Raw genomic sequence first — 25998 nt, forward strand, 5'->3', positions numbered from 1 at the left:
TATTTATTTTTTTAAGGTCTTAAAGTTAGGACCATCTGAACTTATATGTACTGGTGTTTATGAAAAATAAGTTCACTGTATGATAAACTATAATAAATAATTGATTACAAATTCTCTGATCACGGGTCACTCTAAAAATATATCCTACCTAAAGAAAAAAAGTCTAATATATATAATCCAGTGAAATACTCTTTGTTGTAAAAACCTTCACATTTTTATTTCAGAAAGCTAAATTACATTAATCTAATTCACTCTTTTTTTTGAAAACTGTTTACTTCTGTAAGTCTGCTAAGCATTGTTAATGGGTTGATACTTGACAGAAGACTAAGCATAGTCTAATTTCAGGACAAGTATTGTACTTTGAGATATTTGGTAGAGTGTTTATTATTCAGGAATTCTGTATCAGAAAAGCAGTACATTTCTTAGCATTCTCTTCCTATCCCTTTTTTTAAAAAAACCCAAAACAAACAACAAAAACGTGTGGAATTTCTTTGTCTGTTTGCATTTAAATGCAGCAGTAGAAAAATATTTTTCTGAGTAAACAAGCTTGGAAGAATTTCAGAAACCTGATAAATATTGATTCTGTTAAGGTGAAGTTCCAAATAAATCCCAACTGTAACTGTAGAAAGCTTTATGAATTGTTTAGGAGAAAAAAGTATCAGATTTACTGAAATCATTATTATTATTAAACTGTTTTGAAGCTTATGATAACTGAAAGCAACAGAAATGTTTACCTTAGAGAAAAACACAATCAATGTCAAGAAAAATAACATGCATTTCTCTAAAGTGCTCCTTTAGAAAAGATTTATCCCTTTTTCACAGTCATCTTTTCCCCCAAATGAGGAAAAAGAAGGGGAGGAGTATGCTACCCCCTCTAAAAAGTACGTGTATTTGAGATCATTCCTTCATCAATCTCTGGAGAAACCTGTTCAAATTCCTTTGGTAAATGATTTTTTTAGGCGTCTTTTTCCTTCCTAGCTCCTATGAGGTACAGGCTTTTAGACAGAGCTTTTAGGCTAATGATACTGATTTCACTCTACTGATTGAACCTGCCCAAACAATATGTTCCCCACCCTGCTATAAACACATCAATTTGGAGGAGAAATCATAGTTAAATTTTAATAAAGAATTGCCTGAGACAGAAAGAACTGAGCTTAGATTTTTTTTTCTCTTACATGTTGAGTTGCCTAAAGCTGTTATCTCCTCTAATTTTTCACCCAAGACTCACAAATAGCTTTTATCCCGTACACATAAACACACTCGACTTTTTCCTCATGTGGATATTCTTTCTTCTGTATGTAGAGAAATTGATTTCTCAGTATTTTATTGGAAAAATCTACTCTGAGGTCACAGTGAATGAACTCAGATTCAGTGTGGTCCAATGGAAATAAAAAAAAAATAGAAGACTTTTTTTTTGTTTTAGAAGTATGCTTTCACAAAGATGCTGCAGCTGGTAGTTGAATGTATGATTATGAAGCTAGTTTGTGGGCTCAGGAAGCTAGATAAATAACACACATGACGATGTTAGATTTGGATCAAATCTTTTTACCCCAGATGTTTTCATGTATCTTGTCTCCAACAGTGGCCAGATGTGGATATCTAAAAAAGGGGTTCAAGAAACAGTATCAGTACAGGCTGATCTCTTCTCTAATACACCTCTGTAGAAGTTTAAGCACTTCCTGTGTTGCTGCATCCAGCCTGTTTTGTGTTTAATATTCCCTGATGGGTCAATCTTCCAGCAGTTTTCTGATTTTTAACACACAACAGCTTACAGCAGGGAATTTCAGTTTAAGGTAAATTGTGAGAAAAGGTTGTAACACTTTTAAGTCGGGAGCTTGCTAATTTCACTGGCAGTTGTATCATAAGAAAGAGATTCATCATATGCCCATTCTCCATCCCTTCTTTTGGCCCCTTCCCAAGCTGAGGAGACCTAGACTACTTAGCTTCATCCTAAAGGGGAGACAGGAAGATGTTTCATATGTTTTATCACCCTTCAGTAGCTTTATGCTGCTACAGCTAGACTGATACTAAACTTCAAGACTGCTTAACTACAGCTGGCATGACTTCACTGCAAAGTCAAACCAGAGAGTGCAATGTAAAGCTTCTCCAGCAAAAACAACTTCCCATACCTCATGATCGTTTGCTACAATGAAAGTCTTGAGATTGCTCTCCACAGCATTTCAAGATTAAAGTCTTATTTTGAAAAGTAAGCATTTATTCAGGGGACTTTAGCCTTCATTTTTCTAGATGCATTAAGCCTGAAAAATTCACACCTACAAAATGAACTTCAAGCAAAACACATTCTGCTTCCAGAAGCCTACTCTGTACGTAGAGTCATATGATTAGTACCTGATTTAATTCAATTCCAATCACAAGCTTCAGGCCACAATTGCTCTGTCAAGGTCACTGTGCCAGGAGCTGCAAATTCCAATGGTAATGGTTGGTGTATGTTTGAAGTTGCAGTAATTAATATATATTTAGTCTTTTTTATATGCTGTCACTGAAGAGGTGACTGCAATCTCCATAGTAGAAACACAAAACTGAGCCTAAATGTTCTTAATTCATATAAACAGATTGGTCTTTTTTAGTCTCTGTTTTCTGATATTAATAAATAGAAATCTGTCATGGATTTATTCTGAAAGAGCATTGTAAATGTAATTTTTAGAAGCCTAGATTTCTTATACCTTTAGAAAGCAGTCAGACCTGTGAAACTTTGAAATCACAGAGAAACCAGCAGAGTAAATATATAAATTTCCTTTCTCCTTGTGTCTCTGAAAGCTATTTTGATTGTTTGTTGTATTTTTTAAAATTTGCTTTGGAATTGAGAGCAAATCCTTCAACAGAGCAAAATATTCCCTAGGGTTAAACTGAAGAGAATATTTGGGGGGTGGAGGGGGTGCTGGGCAGTCCCCTGTATGCCCTTCACAGAGATACAAAAGCTCTCCTTGATTGCTTTATTGGGTTAATGTTTTGCGGATAGAGCAAGCTACCTGCAGAAGAGATGGTCTCTCCTGTATTGCGGGGACTCCAGGGTAAATAAAGACTTGGTGACCTTCAGAAAGACGCTGTAAACCATAAAGACTAACAACAGCTTGAAACAGTGGCAAGTCTACAGGAGCAAAAAGTTGTATGAAACAGATCATAACCTTCTGAAGAACAGAATCCTGTTCAGCAACTGAAAAGTATTTGAAGCCTGACAGGAGCAGACAAATTATCTTCACAGGTTCCTGCTGCTCAAGGCTATCTCTTATGAGTTATTGCGTATCGCAGGCCCTTAAGTCACACTTTGCTACTCCTCTGTTGAACATCCGTAACCTGAACTTGACTAAAGCATAACTTGGATAAAACACGTTTTCGAGGAAGGTGTTCCAGGAAGGCATCTAATCTTGTTTTGCTCCACTGGTTAGACATGGAAGAAGTTGCAGCAGTGGTGGGAAGCTCTTCAGCAGCAGCTGTGTTTTTAATGCAGGATCAGGTGCTGTACCTCACTGTGCTAACACAAAGGAAGGAGTGGCTTCAAAGTCTTGTGAAGTAAATATCCTCTTTCCGTTCCCTAATAATCGCTGCTTGTCAGGCTCCAAGGTAAACATCCAGACTACAGATGCAATCAGTTAAATGGGAAAATCATTCCTGATCTTTAAAGCTCCGAGTGTTTAGATTTAAGAAATGTTTCACCCGTTAGCTTGTCAGAATAAAATAAATTTTAAAAAATGCCTGGAAATGCCTGTCTTTGTTCCCAGGCACTGAGGATTCACTGTTCCTAAGTGCACTGAGCACATCTGAATAGCACTGCGTGAGTGGTGTCCCACTAGGTTGCTCACAAGAATGAGACTGCTGTCATGAGCCTGCCCCCAGAGAGCAACGTTTTGAATAAATAAATGTGTTCTGAGGCAAAACTTTCATATTCTTTGTTATCTATAATCTATCCTGCCCAGGATGGTGAGACAAAGAGCAGCTTCTGTCATTTAATGATACATTTATAAAGCACACTCAATTTGCAGAGTTAGAATTTGGAAATTACGACATTTATTGTAGATGATGTAGTAGCAACGTCTCTTAGTCTTTAGGAGACAGATTTTGTTCATTTTCAGCTTTCTGAAAAATTGATTGCTGGGAACAAAACTGTCTTTGTTTAGTATCTCATCCTGCTTCCAAGGAATTTAAGATTTGTCATTGCTCAATAGCAGTAGCAGCTGTGGTGAACTTACATTTAAAGAGTCAAAAACTACTTAGAGGAAAGGTTGAGGGAAATATCTTCCATTTGTTAAAAAGAATACTCTAACCACCTCCAAAATATCAAGACACAAGAAAATATGCCAGGAGAAACCTTCTGCAAATTGTAAATGTTCTTCAATTTTCCATATACCCCCACTTGTAAGTAATATAAGAATTTATTTACTCCTGTGTCTTGCTTTCTGGGAGTCCAGTAGGTCTTTCAGTACATGCCAAAAACAAAGCCATCACACAAAAGAACCTCAGGAAGAGTGGAAAAGAAATACATGAAACCTAAACTAGTGTTGGACTAAGACGTTCACAAGATTTCTCTAAGATGTGAAGTACACAATTCACTAAATATGCATTTTCTTGAAAACTCTTGGGACCTTAGCAACATCAATATGAGCATTGATTTTTTATGTTAACATTAACAAAGCAAGCAAGGTTTATCCAATATTGAATACAGAGAAAAAGTCGATACTACAGTTTCAGAGAAATCATCCCCCAAAAGGAGGGTTGTGTGATATTTAGAAGAACAAAAGGCATATTTAAACCTCTCAAAAATGTTCAAAATGCAGGGAACTAAAAATAAGAGAGAGGGTAAATGAATCTCATCCTCAGAAATACAACAATGGTAGACTGCACGTGGCAACAGCTGGATCACCACCATTAAGATGCACAGGAAAAGACTGCAGGAGGTTTGGCTCTTATAAAGATACAAGAAGGAGGTACTTCCTTCTGATGGCACATAAAATTTTTGACCTGGAGCTCAATTAAAAAGAATAATTGTTGTACATGAAGGGGAGTAATTTAGCAGAGAATTTATATGTCTGGACAAATCTCTTTATTTAGCACAAGGACTGGTACCAAAAGAGAAAAAACATGTTTCTCAATTATTTTCTTTTTTTTTTTTTTTCTTTCCTTTTTTCACCTAGAAGATAGTGACCTGAAAAACTGTATTGCATGGAACTCCAGAATTGCAGGAACCATCATTTTCAGCTATTTTTAAAGAAATAAAAAAAAATACATGATCTGTATCCCAAACAGAAGGGATTTAAATTATGATCTGGATAAGATGTTGTGAACAGACCAACCAAAACAGAGTTTTATCTCTGAGGTAAATGGACTGAAACAGATGGAAGAGAGAAAAGAGAACTTTCCTAGAGGCACAATGTCTCTGTCACCAGCTGTTACTGGGAGATAATGTGCAATGACAAGTGATGTATAGGAGGAAATCCAAATGCCTATAGTCTTTTTCTGTGGTGTATAAGAGCAGCAGATTCTCTTACACCTTTATCTTGTTTAAAGGAAGGACTCAGATTTACAGTGGCCACTCACATGGCAATTCTTTTACAACTGTATCAGACAAAAAACAAACTGGAAATGTTTCTCAAGTCAGCTTAATTGTAGTTTTTCAAAGCTTTATAGGTAATTAATATGTTATAGAAATATGAGCAAGACATATTCCTCTTTTGCGCTTACAGTTTTTGGTCTTCATAATTTGAATATTGTAATACAAAAGTATGGTAAGTATAGCAATTTGTGGTAATCTTTATACATGTATTAAAATGAGATTTTTTTTTTTTTGATGTCTGAGTAGTGTTATAGTAACAAATATTAAAAAAGCAGAGCAAGATCTTGGTACATTTGCTTTAAGTGATTAAGACAATTCAAAGTGCTTATTAATTCACCATGCTGTGAAATCTGGGAGTGCTGTGGCTTTAAATAGTTAATCAAGAGCAAAAGTTTTTCAGCTTCTTGAAAAGTGATGTATGTTCTAAAGCTCTCTGTCAGTGCTAGGTTCTCAAAATGTATTTAGACAGCTGACAGCTAAAAATTCAGATCTGTATTTTTCAGGAGTATCTAAGAGTTATTACTATACCTGGCTGAAAATCCAGATATCCCTCTAATTATTCAAGCACCTGAATATTTCTGATGTCTGGCCCACAGTGCTGAAAGGAAAGATTTCCCGGATCTGGAAATTCCTACCATGAGCAAAATGAATTTCTAAACCCATTTTTAGGCTGGGGATGAAAATATTCCTTAGGCTAACAAGACAATCTTATGTGGTGTCCCTTCCTCTATTTACAAGAGACTAAAATTCCTTCAAGTAAGCTAGGAGCCCCAAATCTGCAAAGAGAAAGCTCTGTGCTTAGGACTCTACTGACATCATAAAAAATCATCTCCTCCAAGCCCTTAGAAACCATTCCTAAAGTGGCACCAAAGGGGTTCAGACCCATCTCAGGCTTTTTAGTGGGGCAGCATTTATTTTAGTATGAGTTAAAAGAGATGGTTATGAATTTCCTAACCAGATATATAAAAAGACAGGGAGAGATGGATGCAAGAAAGAAAGCAAAGTACCCCAGCATCCATCTGCATTTCAGCTGTGTTTCTTAGGAAGCCAACAGGTTCCACCTGCTCCTGAGTTTTACCTGTTTACCTTTGGATATATTAGTGCAGACTGACAGAAGGCTGTTCAAAACGACTAGAAACACTTGAGCAAGATTATATTGTCAGTTGGGCACATGGAGCTCATGCAGTGCCGTAGATTGCTTGACTGGCAGCTTGACTGAGGCAGGCAAGAGCGCAGTCCGTGCAACTCTGTCCAGCGGCAGAGGAATGCTCGTGTCACTGCTATTTGCCTCTTATAAAATAATCCAGGATGTAACTGAAGAATACTCAGTGAAAAATATATGTATCTGGGACTTTTGAGAGCAAGCGTGTTGCAGTCCTTCGTCTCAGGCAGGCGTTCAGCTCAAATACGTGCATTAGGAAAAGGAAAGGTCCACGGAAGGGACGGCAAATGGGATTGTTTTCAGATTTCTTTGTGCTTTCATGTTTCACTGAACATGGGCACTGCATGCTTTCACTAATAGCACTTAAGCATTGTATTAATTATGAAACAGCTGCTCATTATGCTAATGAGGAAAGTAGTCATGACTTGTTTTTTAAAATCACCTCTAATTTTCTTCTGTTGTTACAAAAGCCATCGGTAAAGAGCGGTGAAGAGACCTGACTCAACAGATACCTAGAAAACTGACCATGGGTTCAAGCCTAAGCAAGCACCTTAGGCCAGTGCAAATGCTTTGGAACTTTCCTTTTTACACGGTTTTCTTTAATTTGAAGAAGGATGTCAATTTAATTATACTTTGTATTAGTCATTAGAAAAGTTCTCAGCAACCCCTTTTGCCTAACACCTTGTGTAAACTGTGGGATGAATGGAGAAGGGCAACATTTACAGTTGTGCTCCCTGGTATCCTCAGGATCAGACAAATCCGTGTTTAACATCCTTACCTTATTGGAAAGAGAAACTTTGCATCTCATGTGCCAGTTGCACAGGTTTCCTCGGCTGTGGAAAGTAAGGAGGCACGGGGATGCTGACCATATGCTAGGTATGAGCTTTACATCCTATTCTTCCCTTATTGCTTTTTAAGCCCATGCTGGAGATTGGTGAAAGTTCAGGGCGTTTTAAGAAGTTGATCTATTTATGTAAAACCTGGAAAGGCACATATCAATGGTTCCAGGCAATTTTCAGAGACATACACTAGTCTCTTTGTATAACAAATATTTATTGAATAGCAAAAAGATTTTAAACAGGTCTTGGGATACTATGAATAAATTTTAAACAAAACTAGTCTGCTGCATTTCTAGTACTAAATTCCTCACTGTGTGCCTGAGACTCATGAGCGTATTATTCTCTCTTTATGGTTTCATTCTTGAGAAAAATATGTATTACTGTTTGTCAGTCAGCATCATTTAGAAATTTAAACTACCACAACAAAATATGAGCATATGTGAGTTGCTGTTTGCACAACAGAAGACTATGCATCACACACAACCAATGCAACTATCTCAGTTGTACGTGACAACATGGTACAACTCACTTGTCCCACCCTTGATAATCCTCAATGCACAGAACTAACAATTATTTTTCATCCCAGCACCCAATTTACTAGAATATTATTTCTGAAGATATAGCTATTCAAAATATAATTCTATACCAAGTACTCAAAATTACAATTTCCATAAATCACGTAACACTTAGGGAAATCACAGCTTTTCTTCATTCACTTTCTCTGCTTACTGATGCTGAGTGTAAATGGCAAATAGATAACTTGTTCCACTGGATTGCATCCAGGACTCAGAACAAAGGAAAGCTGTGAGGAGGGTTTTTTTGCTGGGATTTTTAATTATTTTTGAACTCTGTTTTTGAGGATCACTGTTTTCTAAGAGAAGTAACTCAAAGAAATTTGCTAGAGGTAGCTCTAATATGTTATTTGGCTTTACACACAGGAAATTCTGATTTTCCACATGAATAAAGTGACAGTAAAATTCCAGACTTAAGCATCCTATAAATTAAAAAACCTTTAAAAAATAATAATAGTAGTAGTAATAATAGTAAAAATAATAATATATTAATAATATAATAATTTACAATAAAAGGAACCTATTTCCTTTATATCTGCATTTATTCTACATACAGAATGCTATATTCATCTAGCTAATATCACAATTTTTCTTTTAGAATTAGATATTCAGCTCACATTCTGGCTCTTATAAGTGATCGATAAATTTGTGGTGAGTTTGCATAAGTATTTTTCTCAAATGAATTGAGCCCTTGACTGAGATATTTTAATTGCTATAATTTGAATAACTAATTCCAAGTTCTGAAAATGAGTTGAAGGTAGTATGTGATTAACTGCTGTTAATGAAGCCATTACCTGATTAAGTAACATTTCATGCTTGGAACTGATTATCTCTAAATGCAAATCAAATTGATTTGAATTGTCAGTTTTTTTCCTGGATTTATAGTATATTTTTGTAATGTTCTGCAACTACTGTTACGCAACATAGCTTGCTATTTTTATTCTTCTTGCAATTCCATAAGTTTATATGTTTAATATGAACTCAGAAAAATTCTGCTCCAAACAAATAGAGTCTCTGTTCATGTGCAAAATCTTCTTTGCTCAAAAAATTTAGCCAAGAAGAAAATTAAACTCATTTTTAGTCATCACATTGCTAACAGTTATTTACATTGCTTCGCACAAACTATACCAAGGTGAAACAAAGATCCCAGAGGCAGGATGCAAAATTATTGATGTTGTGGGATTCATTTGTTTAGTTTAAACAACTGCTGGTTTATTTTCCTCACTTCTAGACTGTTTTTTAGTTCTAATATAAAGAATGTTAAGATATAAAAGTGATGGAGCTGTGCACAGAACACTGACAATTTTGAAACTAGAGGGATCTTTACCCAATAAAATGTAAAAAATTATGGAAGTTAATTTTATGTTATCTGTTGTTATTATATATACTGCAATGTCCCTCACTCAGATAATCGTGCTGTCACATCATGCTTTCTACAACCGCTTATTGATGGACAGATCTTTCTTGAAAGACTTCCTAATTTAAATGGACAAGATAAAAAAAGACTGGGAAAAAGAAAGGAAAGGTGTGTTTGTGGTAGGAGGCATGGGAAGGGTTGCTTGTTTTTACAAGCTGCTTAAGGGTGTTGAGCAGCAGCTATCACAGTGAAATCTTAAAGCCACTAAATGACAAATCTAGGTTTTCCTCCATTTTCTACCTGTTTCTCTCATCTCCAAATTTGCTGCCTCACTGCTCACCACGATGATTCATTTGGCTTTGCTTTCTCTCGCTTTATTCCCCAGAGTTTTCTGCTCCACACTGACTGTGCCGCCACTGGCTTGACTCCTACCAGCTGCCGTTCTCCTCCCGGGGAGGGAAACGGGGGCTACAGAGGTCACTCACCATCCCCGAACTTTTGTTATCTGTTGCTTGGTAGGTCCTGTTAAGACCCGTTTTCTAAACCACAGTAAGGAGTTTTTTCTGGGTATGTTTCGTCTCTGCTCAGGGAACCAACAGTTGCAAGGAAAGCCTCTGTTATGCAGTGTAGTACCTTCCCCTCCCTTTCTTGGGAATTTACCAGTTCTCATCTGATACATTTAGGCTAATCCAGGTTAAAAAATAATTTTCCTTACTCTGATTTGCCCTAATGACTTTTGCCCCTTTAAAGCCATTTGAAGAGAATAAACTATGAACTTAAGTATATCACCCAGTTTTAGATTAAGAAATTTCAAAAAAAGGCTTTTAATTCAGAAGTAAACAAGCTATATTTGAAATCTAAACAAGCAGAATGGTAAAATACATACATTAGATTAATGCTAGAAAGTAGAAAAGTGTAACAAAGTCCTTTCTATTTCATCCTTCATGGAGATCCGGACTTGGGGGTTACTTGCAATCTTTGTATAGCCCTTTCATACCCACAGCCACCCACCCACCCACATTTGCGCACGTGCACACACACAGACACACAAATCTACATTCAGTCTACTATCTATGTACCTTTCTGTTTTCTTTTAGTGTGGGAAATAGTATTTTCAATAACTGAAGATGTATATATCCAGATTTCCCCACCAGACTGGATTGTTCCTGGGTCCAGGATGTCAAACATCACTCAGCGTGTTTGGGAGTCCTGACCAACTAAGGAAAAAGCATTCCAACATGAAAAGTCTGCTCTTCCATCTAGGATCAATTCTGCCTCTAGAAGGCCAAAGTTGTGTATGTGTCTGACAATTTGGCATTTATGATTAAATTTTAACACAAGTGAAAAAGCAAAGCCCCTGAGAATAAAACCAGCAGTTAGAGTCACTTGTTTGCTGTACAGTTTTGCACAGAACTTTCCAAATGCTGCTCAGCCCTGACAAATCTGGGCAAAACAACAAAAATGATTAAAAAAATGTACTTGGCATTTTACTTTTTGTATTTGTTTTATCCAACCCACTTCTGAAGGTTGAGAATGGATTAGTATGAAAATAAAGTTGAGAGTACTAAATGTGTGCAATCTGGAGAGGTGTTGCTGAATAGAAATGTGCTCCAAAAAGTGATATTAATGGAACAGAATAATTTTATACTAAAAAGTGGTTAAACAAGAATATACAAGCAGTGCATAAACTGTTCTACATACTGGAAAGGAGCTTTTACTAGACATTTTAAATGAGACATTCCTAAAGGAGAAACATTCACTGGAAATGTTTAACAGTTGATGTAACAGGAACACTGGGCAAGTAACAAAATATCCTGCATGATTTGGTTGGTTTTAGTCTGTCTATGGGAAAAAACAAACAAACAAACAAACAAACAATCCACCGATTCCAGTTGTCAGAAACACTGGAAAGATTGTGTGTTTGTCCACATGAAATGCTTTATCCTTCATAACGAGGCTGAAATTATTCAAAAGAGAACACCTCCCTGAGATAGCTGGGGATATCTGGCAACACTTTCTTTCATGGCAGGCTGGTATTTTCATTCCCAGTTTGGCATGTAAAATATAATGATGGACTTATCTACAATGGTGATTAGCTTAACTTTTACTTTATAGCCATGTTTTTATCAATATGCCCCAACAATAAAAGCAAAGAGAGAAAAGGAAACCCAGTTTTTAAAAGGACACTACATGTTTGTGAACACAAAGAACAAAAAAATGTCCACAGATGCAAAATTAATCCTAGCAATATTAATGAGAGAAAAGAGTATAAAGTTTTTATCTCCATTGTGCAAAGAGAATATCAGTACTAGCATTGTTGAAACAATTTATCACGTCAGGGTAGTTTCATCAGAGGGAAAGAAAATCATCATAACTTTATGTGGGCTTTGCAAATGAACAACCTACGAAGCTTCTGTGACAATAATAGCATGCAGGGACATTGCTAACTTTTCTACATTAACCTGACAGTAATCATGAAAGATTGCTACAGGGGAAGATATTCAGTAATAAAAATAATTATACTGGAGAGACCTGTGCTGTCCATAAAATAAGATGGGCAAGCCTATCTCAGGTGCTGAGCTGTACAGATATTCTGTAACATACCCAATATGAATTACATGAGATGAAGTGGAAATCAGACCGTATGTCCTGACCATTACATTTATGAAGAAGATTTAATGTCTTCTCCCAGAATGATTTCCAGTTATGCAGATAAACTTCTCCATAAACATCTGCATCATACTTCTCTAAATAAGGTGTAAATATTTAAGAAATAAATCAATTACCTTTTACTTTCATATACTTGTCATCTCACATTCAACCTAGAGTGGAGGTATCACTTTCACTAGGATGATCAAAAGTTTTGCCAAAATGGAGGGAAAAAAAAATCCTCTCTTTTAATAATTTACAGGAGAGACTTCAGCTGTATGGTCTGCAAATTATGCAAATATCTTAGATGAACGTGCTGGGTATGAGTTATGAAGATTTCTCAGGTCATGGTTTTACCACTTACCATTGCCACAAGACAGCAAAATGAGTAAGTGATGGTTCAGTATGCTAAGATATCCATCGAGTAAAATGATTCAAAATAAGTGATGTTAAATGTGGTTTTGTATCACATTATACATTTCCTTGACAAATCCATATCTCTATGTTCTTGCTTGCTGTACAGTCAGGCATCCCAGAACTGTAAGAGGTCTTTAATAATGATCTCCTTTTGCCACCTTTACTTATATTACTATGTTTCGGTTATAATGGAACCATTTCAGATTAAAGTATTATGCAAGAAGAATAAGGAAGAGCCTGGGTAATGCCTCCAGGTTCATTCTGAAAACTAGTCAATGAGCTTCTTCCAAAGCTAGTAAATTCTAAGAATATATATCTTTCCTGGATAATAAGAACTCCCCAAGCTGGCTAAGATTAGCCAGTGGCACAGTGCACAGTGCACTAGTTTTTTTTGAAAAAGGAAGTGTACCAGAGACCTTCACAAAGAACACACTGAAAAAAGACAATATAAGCCTCCCTATAAGTCTGTGTTAAATAGGTATTAATATTTTCTTATCTACCACGTTTGATTTCAGTTAGACTGTATAGTTTCTGGACTTGAAAGCTGCTTGTTGCTTGCAAGGCATTAACGTGAACTAATCCTTCTCCTATGGAGCAAGTAGTCGGTATGACACATAAATGGCTAATAAATGCAAGAGCAGGACAAGATGAATGTGTTTGTTTAAATTAGCACTGTATCAATCACTAATTTGTGATAAGGTTCAAAATAGTTAATATTTTTCCAAAGCAAATTTTATGTACATGAAATAACTTGGCTCTCTAAACCCAGACTTCTCAGGGAGTGTATTTGGTTTAGCACTAACAATACATAAAAAAATAGAGAGGCGATTTACAGAAGGCAAGTTGGTTGAGAGCTGAATTGCTGGAATGGGTGTGTATGATGTTGGTTTTTCTAGGTGTGTGCAGTGGAGGAAAGAGTCATGATCATATCTTTTGATGCAAAACCAGAGATGATTGGAAAGTGACAGATATTGTACCTGTTTGTCTCATCTGTCCCCTTGGGTCAGCACTGAATTTCTCTTTTAGTGGCATTCTAGAAAATCCATCATTTTATAATAGCACTGTTCACATGGTAGACATGCTGCAGTTGAAGTGTTATTAATATATAAATACTTTCACAACATAAACCTTTATAGCACTGCACACTAGGTCTTTAAACATCCTTCACTGACAATGCAAGTATTCTCTGAGACTCGCATGCACGGTTATCACATTATACAAAAATATTACATTGCAGCAAGAAGTTAAAATCATACGGTAGAGTTTTCAGGAAGTTCACATGAAATATGTACATCTTTTCTAGCTTTACCTATATTTTCTCCTTTTACTAAGCCCCAACCTTTTTTGAACGCAAACTCAGAGTTTTGAAAGTGTTCTTCATCTCTTCCCATTTTTCAGGTTATTGCAAGGTAGGGATGTTAAGAGTTGGAGTGACTCTACATGGCTTGAAACAATAAGGCTTCAACAGTGTTAAACGTGAAATTGCATTTGGGAACCTATATGCTTTCTGGGCCACAAGCGTCATTTAAATTTGCTCCCTTCAGTATGAAGGGTATATGATCCTCTGATTTTGGGAAATCTGGTGAAGGATGCTGCAGTTTAATGACTACAATAAAAAATGGAAGGTATTCCCAGTTCTGCTCTGTGGTAAAGTCTGGGACCTAGGGTAACTATTTAAACTCTGAGGTTTTTATGTTTCCTTATTTTTTTGCCTTTAAGGTTTAGATTAAAATACAAAATACATATCTGTGGGTTTATTTATGAACTCCTAAACTCCACAGAGGAGTAACTGCCAAATCTTATGGTCCTTTTCATACAGGAGAGCCGATTGGGTGATCTAATAGTTTTTTCCAACCTTCAGATCTATGAATATATGAATAATTTTGTACTTTACAAGAGATAGCAAGATTTAATTAATCAACATTAGTGGGGCCAAATCAGAACACCAGTATAGACGGTGAGACAGAAATACAATCCAGGATCTCAGTCAATTTAAACTGGTGTTGACTAATTCAGGACACTGGTCTCTCAGGGACACTGGTGCCAGGTAACCCAGAAGTCTCTGTTTGGGTCTATTTGTTAAATAGAATGGGTATAACCGAAGTAACTCAAGACTTATAGTGGGAGAAGTGAAAGGAAAATATGTCCTTTTCTATAAGCAGGAACACAGTTAGGTGAATAATTCATAACAAATCATTTATTTATTTATCATATTTTATCTCTTTTTCTGTGCAAGATTTGTCCATATACGGGCTGTTATTTTCTCCCATGTATTCATTATTCACTGTATTATTTCTCTGAGCAATTTTTGCTCTGAAGATTGTCTGTTAGAAGTTTATTGCAAGCATTCATTATTCAAAATTTGTGCTGTTCATCTTGGAAATGTGTCAACTAGTATATTTTTGTTTCTTTGCTTGCTGATTGGTTGAGCATAATTCTTAGATTTCCAGTGTGAACCATGAATTGGAAACTTGGTTTCGACGCTTACTATTAAATATCATTTATAAGTTGCTGCGTTGATAAATAAACTCAATTCTTATAAGATCCATGAAGATATCAAACAAATGGATGCAGCCATTTTATGTTCCTTAAAGTATCTGACATATTCTTATTGGATATTTTTAGGAGCTAGCATTTGCAAAACCCATTATAATTTTTTTTTCTGTTCTAGCTTCAACTTGAAGTCACAACTGAAATGCAAACAGCTCTAGGGAAAGTCGGTCATCTGTCAGAGATGCTCCACAACAGTTGAGACAAAAGGAGAGACTAGAATAATGGTATATACTTCATATAACTAGAATATTGCTAAAGCACTTTCACCATTTACTTGATATAATTTATCACTTAAGCTACATATCTGTGAAGACATTCTATTTACACTGTGACAAACTCTGTGTTCATTAAGTTTATTTATAGAGATGTTTGCCCAATTCTAATGTTAATTTGTTGACATCACTTGGAAAATTGTCAGTAATATAGGAAATGATATGCATTGCCCATTTGACTTGGTGTTTTGTCTCTGATGCTGGCCAACACAAGAGTTTTCTGAAGGTGAAGGAAGCCTGCATTAGCAAACACATGATAAACAATTGTGGTGGGTTGACCCTGGCTGGATGCCAGCTGCCCACCGAAGTTGTTCCATCACTCCCCCTCTTCAGCTGGACAAGGGAGAGAAAATATGATGAAAGACTTGTGGGTTGAGATAAGGACAGTGAGAGATCACACACTAATTACCGTCACGGCCAAAATGGACTTGACTTGGGGAAATTAGTTTAATTTATTACCAATCAAATCAGAGTAGGGCAATGAGAAATAAAAACCAAATCTTAAAATACCTCCCCCCCTCCCCCCTTTGTTCCAGGCACAGCTTCACTCCCAAATTTTCTCTACCTCCTCCTCTGCAGCAGCGCAGGGGGACAGGGAATGGGGGTTGGGGTCAGTTCATCACACATTGTCTCTGCCGCTCCTTCCTCCTCAGGGGCAGGACTCATCACACTCTTCCCCTGCTCCAGCGTGGGGTCCCTCCCATGGGAGACAGTCCTCCATGAACTTCTCCAACATGAGTCCTTCCCACGGGCTGCAGTTCTTCACAAACTGCTCCAGCATGGGTCCCTTCCATGGGGTGCAGTCCTTCAGGCACAGACCGCTCCAGCGTGGGTCCCCCGTGGGGTCACAAGTCCTGTCAGAAAACCTGCTCCAGTGTGGGCTCCTCTCTCCATGGGGCCACAGGTCCTGCCAAGAGCCTGCTCCAGTGCAGGATTCCCACGGAGTCACAGCCTTCTTCGGGCATCTACCTGCTCCGGTGTGGATAGTGGATATCTGCTTGACCATTAACCTCCATAGGCTGCAGGGGAATCTCTTCTCCAGCACCTGGAGCACCTCCTCCCCCTCCTTCTTCACTGACCTTGGCGTCTGCAGGGTTGTTTCTCTCACGTATTCTCACTCCTCTCTTCAGCTGCAATTGCTGTTGCGCAGTTTCCCCCCCCCGCTTCTTAAATCTGTTATCCCAGAGGTGCTACCACCGTCGCTGATGGACTCGACCTTGGCCAGCGGCAGGTCCATCTTGGAGCTGGCTGGCATTGGCTCCATTGGACATAGGGGAAGCTTCTAGCAGCTTCCCACAGAAGCCACCCCTATAGCCCCCCTGCTACCAAAACCTTGCCACATAAACCCAATGCAACAATCCTTTAAACTCTATCCCCTCCTACGCCCTAATAGGCACTGTTCAGTGCCAAAGCCTAATTTTCCTCACTTACATGAAATTCAGATTAATACAAGTTCTAACTGACACTTCTGAAGGCAATTCTGAAATTTTCAACAACTGGCAGAGAAAGAGACCATAAGTCTTCATGTTAAAAAAGTAAGTAGAGGAGAAGCATCACAGCACCCTATGCTGGTAGAGTTTAGTAATCACCAGAATTAAATGTTTTGCCTTAATTTTCTCTCATGATATTCTTCCAAAATGTTTTCTTATCAAACAGCTTGATTTCCATGATTTCTTTCTGCCATATCTATCAACATTTTAGCAATGTCCTTTTGTTATTCACATAAGTGATGTCCCAGCTTCAAGTTAACCCAAAAGTTTTCTCATTCCAAATCCTTTTCTGAAGTCATATTCCCTGGCTGCACATGCCACGTTGTTCCCTCAGCATTTAGTCTGTGCCGGTTCCTCCTCAATGCAGCTTGATTTCAACAGGGAGTCAGGAAAAGCTTTGGGTTGGTTCTCTCTCTCAGTTCTGAGTACTCCAAATTTTTTTCCCCAATTTACAGAGGTCACTAGGTGTGGGACTGGGCTTTCTGGCAAAGTATGAAAAAAAGGAGTTAGTTTTGTGATCATATGCAATTAACCTACATTATGTTATCTTTGAGGGTCAAATAATTAAAATCTGGATAACTCCTATGACATACTATTTTTATTAACGTGCAGCAGTACTGGATATAGTCATTGATTTCTTGCACAGTCTAAAGTTCTTTTTGTGCAAATGATGTGTAAAATGGCTAATGGCTTTGACTACATTTATGTGCGGCAACTGCTTCTTGCAAGCACCTGTTTAATCCTCCCTTTAAGAAGATTAAAAATACAACTGAATCTTTATATGCCCAGTCATTGTAAACTTAGGGAGGGAATTGTCTGAGGAAGAAGCTGCCATTAAAGGTATTTGTGAATCAGCACAAAAAGGCTTTGTCTGTCATAGCATATTCTATTGCTATGCTTATCAACCCCAGCAGCAAAACAGAATGAGGGAAAATTCCTGGTTTAGTAAAAGTCAGTCATCATTTCCCCATGGCATGTTGTTTTTAGATGTTTTTGAAGAGTTTGGGAGAATCTGGCTTTATGTTCTAAGTCATTGAAGTTCCTGGTGAATGCATGTATACTTATCAGTACAAACCTGAGTCATCTAGTTGCAAGCAATTGCATAAATTATGTGTATAGGTGTTTCCTGGGTGGGTCTAACTGTACTTATATTATAAAAGGGAAGAGATCAGTTGCGCAGTAACAGTAACACTCATCCTGGAGCAAGGCATCAACTTCAGAAAGTCGGCTCAGCATAAACCCCATTTCTCTGAGTCATCTCAGCTGTGAACACAGGCTGTCAGAAGAAGTGGAAAGAACTGAAAAATTGGTCATCATATAAAAAATACTTAACATACTGAAGAAATGATTTGTATTGTAAATCCTTTAAATTCTGTATGAAATCTATACATTCAATGTAAGTATATTACAGAAGTATGCTAATTCTAATTAACCTTGTCAAATGGAACTCATTCAGATGAAAAACCGTATAATTATAAGTAATTTTTCAGACTGTATCCAGGAAACCATTCAATGCAAAGACTGATGTACCTATCCAGAAAAACTGAAAAACTGAAGGAATTTGACACATGGAGAAAACTGAGAAGGAAAAAATTGGCTTTTAGCTGAGATTTGGAGAAAAACAGAGCACTAAAAAACTGGAGAGGAGGTTCTTCTCATCCCCTTTTCCCCTTTTCTTTTATACAAACTTTCTACCTCATTGGGACATCATAATCTTTCTCCCATCTGCACTGTCCCTCTGATCTTAGTGTTTTCCCTTCAAGCTGGAGCCCTCTGCAGCTGAGGGCCTGATCCAGGGACTGGTGAGGTCCCTGTGAACTGCAGCCAGTCCCTGTTACCTGCTCTTGCTGGAAGATGCAGCCATCAGGTTCAACGCTGCCAGAAGCCCCGGGCATCCACAGACCTGCTCGAGTTGTGCTGGGCAAGGTGATTATGTCTCAGTGAATTAATTACACAAGAGGTTAGCTCAGTGCTTGATGCTTAGTACAGAAATGGGATGTCCTGCCTTCCCCGTTAATTTTATTTGGGATTAGGATTGCTCTACATCATTGAAAATACCTCTCCATGCCCTGCATTGTGCAATTCTTTTGTGTATTCTTTTGTCTAAGGAGCAAAGAAGGTGCCTTCAACTGTGTAAGATTCAGGGCTAAAAGCATTATTACTATTTTCATAAACAGCAATGACAAGCTTCCAGTGAAACATATCTTGTGAGTAATAAATATACAAAATTGTTCTAATATCCCAAGTTTTCTCACTAGCTTGGCTGAGCCACCATAGGATTTTAGCGGATGGCAACCTCTTTGATAACACTCTGTATTCAGATCTTTTTTCCTCTTTACTCCTCAGCTTTCAAACTCTGCAGCTCCTTTTCCCTCTGCTGCCCAGTCTTCCACATTTCATTTTCCATGATTCCTCACATCCCTTATGCAGTTTCCGCCCCCACCATCACTCTGTTGTTATGCTGCATTTGCTGGGTCTTCCCTTCCTGCCGGTCACCTCTGTGAAGTCCTTCCCTTTCAACTGTCACTTTCGGAACTCTCTCCTTCACTAGGAGCTATTTTTTTTCCCCTCCAGTGTCTCTTTTGCTCTAAGTGAAGTCAGTTCTTTCATCTCTGTTACCCAGACAGCTCTCCACTTGGAGGAGCTGTCTCAGTTCTCACTCCTGCAAAGCCTTTTGAAGGAACAAGCTCAAACAACGATCTTCCGTGCTCTGCTATTACGCCCAGCTCTCCCCCAAACAACCGGCTGCTTTCCTTCTCCCCGTACGCTGATTTTATCCAGAGAACATTTCTCTCTCCTTCCACTGACTGACTTGACTGATGCCCACCTGTCACTGCACTGCCCCGACTATCCCCCCTGCCAGTTTCAAGGGCACACAACCACAGTTTCACTGGCATAAACTGCTTAGATGTTTATGAAAAGATTCTAGTAACTATCACTTAATGATCTCTGTAGCTTGCTAAACAGCAGGAGATATAGTTTTTCTTTAATTTGTGTCAAATATTTTCATAATACAGAATAAAACAGAGCAACAGGTAAAACCATGTTGAGATCACACCAGAAAACAGATGCTTATTTCAAGACCTGCTTCCGAGGCAGAAGTATTGTTTGCTTCAAACTAATTCAGCATGAAACGGCATTTTATGTTTCTTTGGAGAAGTCATACATGTTCCCTTAAACTCTTATGAAACAGCTTTAGTCTGGAATAAAATCTGTGATGAGTCTTAATCAGCAATAACCTAAGAAGGTTTGCAGCAGGAAAAGTAATGTTATATCTTACTTTAATAAGTGTTTACAGCTCTGCTTTTCAAGAAGAATATTTTGTGTGTTTATGTCCTTACAATATTTCTGTGCAATACATACTATGTTTAATTTATTTCTCTAAAACATCAATATCTCTATCAGCCACAACTAAAAATCAACAGCTAGTTTCTAATTGCTTAATTATATAATATTATATGTAGTCTCAGTAATGAACAATGTCATGTGAGTGCAAATGTAAAATCTGAAGTAATGTTAGTCACACTTCAAAGCTATCCAAAAGTTTCAAAGATCATCCAAATTACTTTGATCTGGAAACTGTGTTAGAAATCTCACAGCCAAAGATCTTTCCTCCATTCTTCCACAGAACAGGACTGAAAATGTGAGTCTCTTAAGCAGATCTCTACTGCTTTTCGTAACTAAGGAAAATGATATGTGGACACCTGGGGTGTATTTATCTTCTTTTAAGTTCACAAACCCTTAAAAAACCTTTGCACTGGGATTACAGCTGTCAAGAGTGAGAAAATTCTGTTGCATACACAAATGAGAGATTTTGACTTTTGGGCTTTATTCTGAGTTGTATTGGAAATGAGAAATTTGAAACACTTCAGTAAGAAGGATTTTTTAAGTTAATGGGCAGAAATGTTTTGTTTCAACAGCACTAAGGGTTTTTTTTTTTCACCTTTTTATTTTATATATGAAATGATAGAAAAATGTTTCAACTTGTAAGAGAAAATTTTTCAAAATTATATTATATTGTGAAAATGTAACATTAGAGTATCCTGTTAATGCCAGAAATTTATTCTTGTTTAAAAGTATATTTTAGCAAAATATACATGTTGGCAAAGTATTTTGCTTCCACAGAAAACACCTTCTAAAGGGGAATTTGTTAGTCTTATGTTTTTCTCTTTTCCAATCTGAAAATTTCTCCAGATTTGAAAAGGTACTTAAATATGCCTTTAGATTAGCCACAAAAAGGACTTTAATATTAAAAAAAGCAGGGGCAGTCTAACTTCATTTTATTGCTTGCTAAGATCAAATGAATGTAATTCAGGGGTCTGGATATAACAAAGTATATGACAGGGCTAAATCCTAATGACTAACCCACAATAGGTATTCTTCTTAGACAAATACACCAGCGTTGCTCAAGAGGTGCTTGCAAGCAAAGGGCTTTATATTCAGAGGTGTGTGTGTGCAGAATTATAATAGTGTCATGAGTAGAGAGCCCATAAGCATTATATTGAAAAAAAAAGTAAATTAATAAATAAAACCTGAAAGATTTGAAAAGTGCAAGTGAGATTGCAGTATTTTTCTCCCTGCAGAAGTACAACTTTGTTTTCATTTACTCATACAAAAGCCATTAATGCTAAACTTCCTTTATTGTGCTAATTGTAGCCACATTCAGAACGTACTCCTTTGTAGGGAACTTGTCCTGCTAAATAAGAATCAATTTTTCATTTGGTCATAAACAGAACTGAAAGTGCAGAACAACCCCTTGTCAAATTACAACCAACGTAAATTCCCAAAGTAAATTATGACATATTTAAATATTTATTAGAAAATGAAGCAACATTCAAACAAATACTTGGCTAATGGCAAAAAGGAGTGGGAATGGTTAAACCATGCATCATACCCATACATAATTATACGACGTCTTGCTGCGAAGTTGGGGAAGTCTTTGATGAAGATGATTGGAAGAGTTGCTTGGAACATTATATATATCCAATGACACTGTTGAAGTGAGATTTTTACCTGCTGTGTGGTAAGTTTACTTACAGAGCTGCCTGGAGCCTGAAACCAGGCTGGGTGTGAGGGCTTGGGCAGTGAGGGCTGGGGGATGGCTCTGGGGGGGGGGACACAGGAGGGGGCACTGCCCTGAGAGGAAGGGTGGGAGGTGAGGGGAAGAACAGGGGAGGGTGCAAGGGGGAAGGGAGAAGGAATGGTAGAAGAGGTGGGACAAAGGTCATATCCTCCACTGCAGCCACCAGGGACAAGTCCTGGCCCCTCACTTCGATGAGCTATGCCAAGGAGCTGAGGGAACTGCAAAGGGGGAGAGCAAGGAGACCTCTTCCCTTTGACTATAGCCCCCTAAGCCCCATCAGTTCCTCCTTCAGCACTCACTTTCACTCACACTTCACTTCTCTTTAGTTCATTTTCCCACTATGTCAGAAATGTTCTCTGGGCTCTGGACAAGGCCAACAGGTAATGACCGAAAGTGAAGAAGCTGTGCCACATGAGCCTGCTCACAACACTAACCCTGTCCCTCCCATGTAGCACTCACTACTTAAAAAAACCCTCAGTCAATCAGTGATATTTCACCATACAGGTGGACAATGCAAGACAGGCATAGAAGCAAACTGTTGCTTTTGCTGCTCAGAACCTACAATCACTGCAAGAAACAGCACCAGTTTATTTGTGAATGATATGGTTTGATGTCCTTGCCCTTCGGCTAAGGTATAGCCTTGCAAAATAGCTTGGTAACTACGTAACACCACAAATTTAGCACAATAGTATACAAGCGATTTCTATATGCGCTATAGAAACTGCAGTTTGAACTGCCAATACCTTACACTAAACACTATCAATTCCTGATCACTGGGCTGGGTTTTCTTTTCTTTCCTTTTGCCTCCTATGGTCTCAGCAGTGTCTGAATTCTGTGAGTGTCACAGGGACAGCAGGCAACCGCGGGCAACCCAGGGAAGGTGTCAACTGAGGATTGATTCCCAGGTCATCAAGAACAACCCCTCTTATTCCAAGCATCTGAAAGAAATGACCTGTGGAGCTGGACAGAGACCAAATCCCATTTTTTTTCAGGCTGAGATCAATGCCCAGCTTAGCTGGATGCTTTCAGGAACAGCAGGAAATGATGAGTAGAGTGCTCGCAAGCGTTGTGAGACACGGTACCTCTTATTGACCAACTGTATTAGAAATTATGAGAAAATCATTGGAGCTCTGTTACAGTTTACTGATTCCCATGGTGGAGGGAGGGAGTGTAAGTCCTATATCTTCCGTAACAAAGATTTCTGAGGTAGGCATGGCCTTACCTCAAAAAATGAAGTGTGTTATTAGAGGTAACAATATGGGGAGGTATAGGTCGTATAAACATTCCAAGCCTTTGATCGCAGCCACGTATTGGGATGTGCTAGTTATCTGTACAGTATACCATGACTGTCTTGGAGGAGAAGCTGCCCCAAAAGTCACAATTTTAATCTCAGCCACAAATGGTGCTTGCAGTCTCACACAAATTTGGAGTTTGTAGCTGTTTATAAAAAATGCCTGCCTTGGAGTGCATGCTTGTTCTAGCAGGTCTTAGTCTGACTTTTCACCTCTCTGAAAAAAATTAAACAGCAATAAAAGCTTGCTCAGAAACACAGCAGTGAGGTATCCTCACAAAAGAGTGCTATGAGAAAAATGAGAAAGAATAATAATAATAAAAAAGTAGGTATCATTTGTGGGTTTTTTTTCCAGAGTCTGACACAGAACCTTACCCAGAGGGAAAACCTTCTGTCACCAATAAAACTAAACACTGGTAATTTTTGTGACATGGAAATACCTCTGTGTATTTGTGCATCTGAGACAGCCTTTAGTGTCTTTGGATTTATTTGCAATTCTTTCTTTCTCTGTTATTCTAGTCTCTTGAACACAAAAATAAGTGTGCTTAGCACATTGGTAACAAATTTTAGCTCAGTTATTTTATGATTGCAGCCATTCATGGTTTCGTTTTCTCCTTTGCCTCAACTTTTCTAGTATAATGAATAACTTTTCTGTGTAGCACCATATAAACAGGTTGTAAAAAGGCCCTGAATTTACACAAGTAGTATATTCACTATATTGTATGGTTTTATACATCCATACTTCAGTATCTGTAATATCACAGTGAGTGTTATGTTCTGAAGCATCCAGTTAGCCACCAAAGTAATTTTAGATGAGTTTTGCAATAACTGTTCTGTACATTCGATACCATCATTGATTGTAAAGGTGACCCAAAACACCACTGTTGCAGGTTTCCCTATTATAATACTTTTCAAATTGACTGAATAATTTCATGCTACTTAGTGGCATCCTGTTGCTTTCGGAAGAATAAGTTTCAAAAGGTATATCTCATCTCTACCAAGAACAGGGTGCAGGGAAAAAGATCATTCCTGCACAGCGCATGACTCAAAATAGTGTGATTACAGCCTACAAGGAAATAGTTAACCCAGACACCAAGCAAAGAAAGAGCTGAAAATAAGCCTGACTTTCAGGAACAGAGCAAAAATGAAGGTAGTCTTTTCACACAGATGGAGTGCAAAAAAACCCCCACTGTTTTTTTCACAGGACAGAAAATAAACTCTGAGGAAGTAAAGTTATCTGATGGGCTAGAGGTCCTGCAGAAAAGCCTGAGAAGAGCTAGTATCTTTCTGTAGGTGAAAGGAGACTAATGTTACACGGAGTTATTTCCAAAATTTCTGGGAAAGAGATTTTATAGGAGGAAGGGTCCAACACATCCTTCTGAATTAAAAATGCAAAATGATCTTGGGTGTACAGCATGCAATGGCATGAACACATTGGGGAAGGAGCTTCTCTATTTCAGTCTGGATGGGGAAACCTCAGGGCAGACATCAGGAGCAGATACAGCAGCAACGAGCAGAAAAACTTGCTTTATCATAGCATGGAGTGGAGACACCCTTTGCTTACGTGATCTCCTTACCACGGACTCTGTGGATTCAGGCCTCCCATTATTCCTCACATCTTGCTGGGGTCTGTGGCCATTTGTTTCACCTGGGGACCGGCACCGTCAGCAGCCTCTCCCTGGCTGATGGGCAAGGGCTGCTCCTGAGGCTGAGCAGGGGGGGAAGGCCTTAGTCCCACTTGTTCTTCATCCACCTGGCTATCTGCTTTGGTGCTGTGTGCTGTCAGTGGCAATAAATCAGACTGTCCACAAGGAAAATCCAGAGGTGATGCTATCTTCCAAGGCAGAGGTCAAGGGTCATGAGACATGACAGTATTACTGTAGTAATGGGAAAAGTGGTATCCACTGTTAAAAGAAGTGATACCTTGTTAGCTTAACTAATACCAAATAAAGCGTGGTTATTCTACTTTTTGTGGAAAAGGCAATACTTAGTGAGAAAAAGGGAGGCAGATCCTGGAACAGTATTCTTGCAGCGATGATGTCAAAAGATAGATTTTGACCAAAAAAAAATTGCAATCAAACTTTTTCCTTTCAGGTCTTAACATCAAAACTGAATGTCTCAACTGTGAGATACGATTTGAGAATGCACCCGTGCATCCTTAGTCTCCTGCTATTTGCCTCTATGTGCATCTCACAGATATAGCTCATGAAGATGTAACTTCAGAATCAGGATCCATGTAAATTCTTGAAAACATTAATAATATTTCAATAAATAAAATTTCACTTAAAGTGCTAATAGCACATTATTCATGTCATTGTGCTTGTGTACTTGAGAGATATCACCATGAAGTTTAAACATGTCTTTGCACAGCAAAATAGGTAAATCAAATCTGCTGGGATCTTGTGAATTGTGAATATGTATTTCTATGTAGCGTGTTCCACAGACTCTTCAAGCTGTTTGTTTGCATAAAAATATTTCAAGTGCTTTCCAGTTAAGTCTTAAGTCTTTAGTCTTTAGTTAAGCCTTTAGCTTTTCTGTATGTTACAATAACAACAACTTTGAAAACTGGTCACAACTGTAGTTTAATTAAGCTGGATGGCTCTGACTGTCCCTTTTCTCTTCCCGAGTGTTGTGGTTTAACCCCAGCCAGCAACTAAGCACCACGCAGCCGCTCGCTCACTCACTTTGCCCCAACCCAGTGGCATGGGGGGAGAGAATCAGAAAAAAAAAAAGTAAAACCGTGG

This window comes from Aquila chrysaetos, chromosome 1 (genome assembly GCF_900496995.4).
Source record: "Aquila chrysaetos chrysaetos chromosome 1, bAquChr1.4, whole genome shotgun sequence".
Taxonomy (NCBI): Eukaryota; Metazoa; Chordata; class Aves; order Accipitriformes; family Accipitridae; genus Aquila; species Aquila chrysaetos.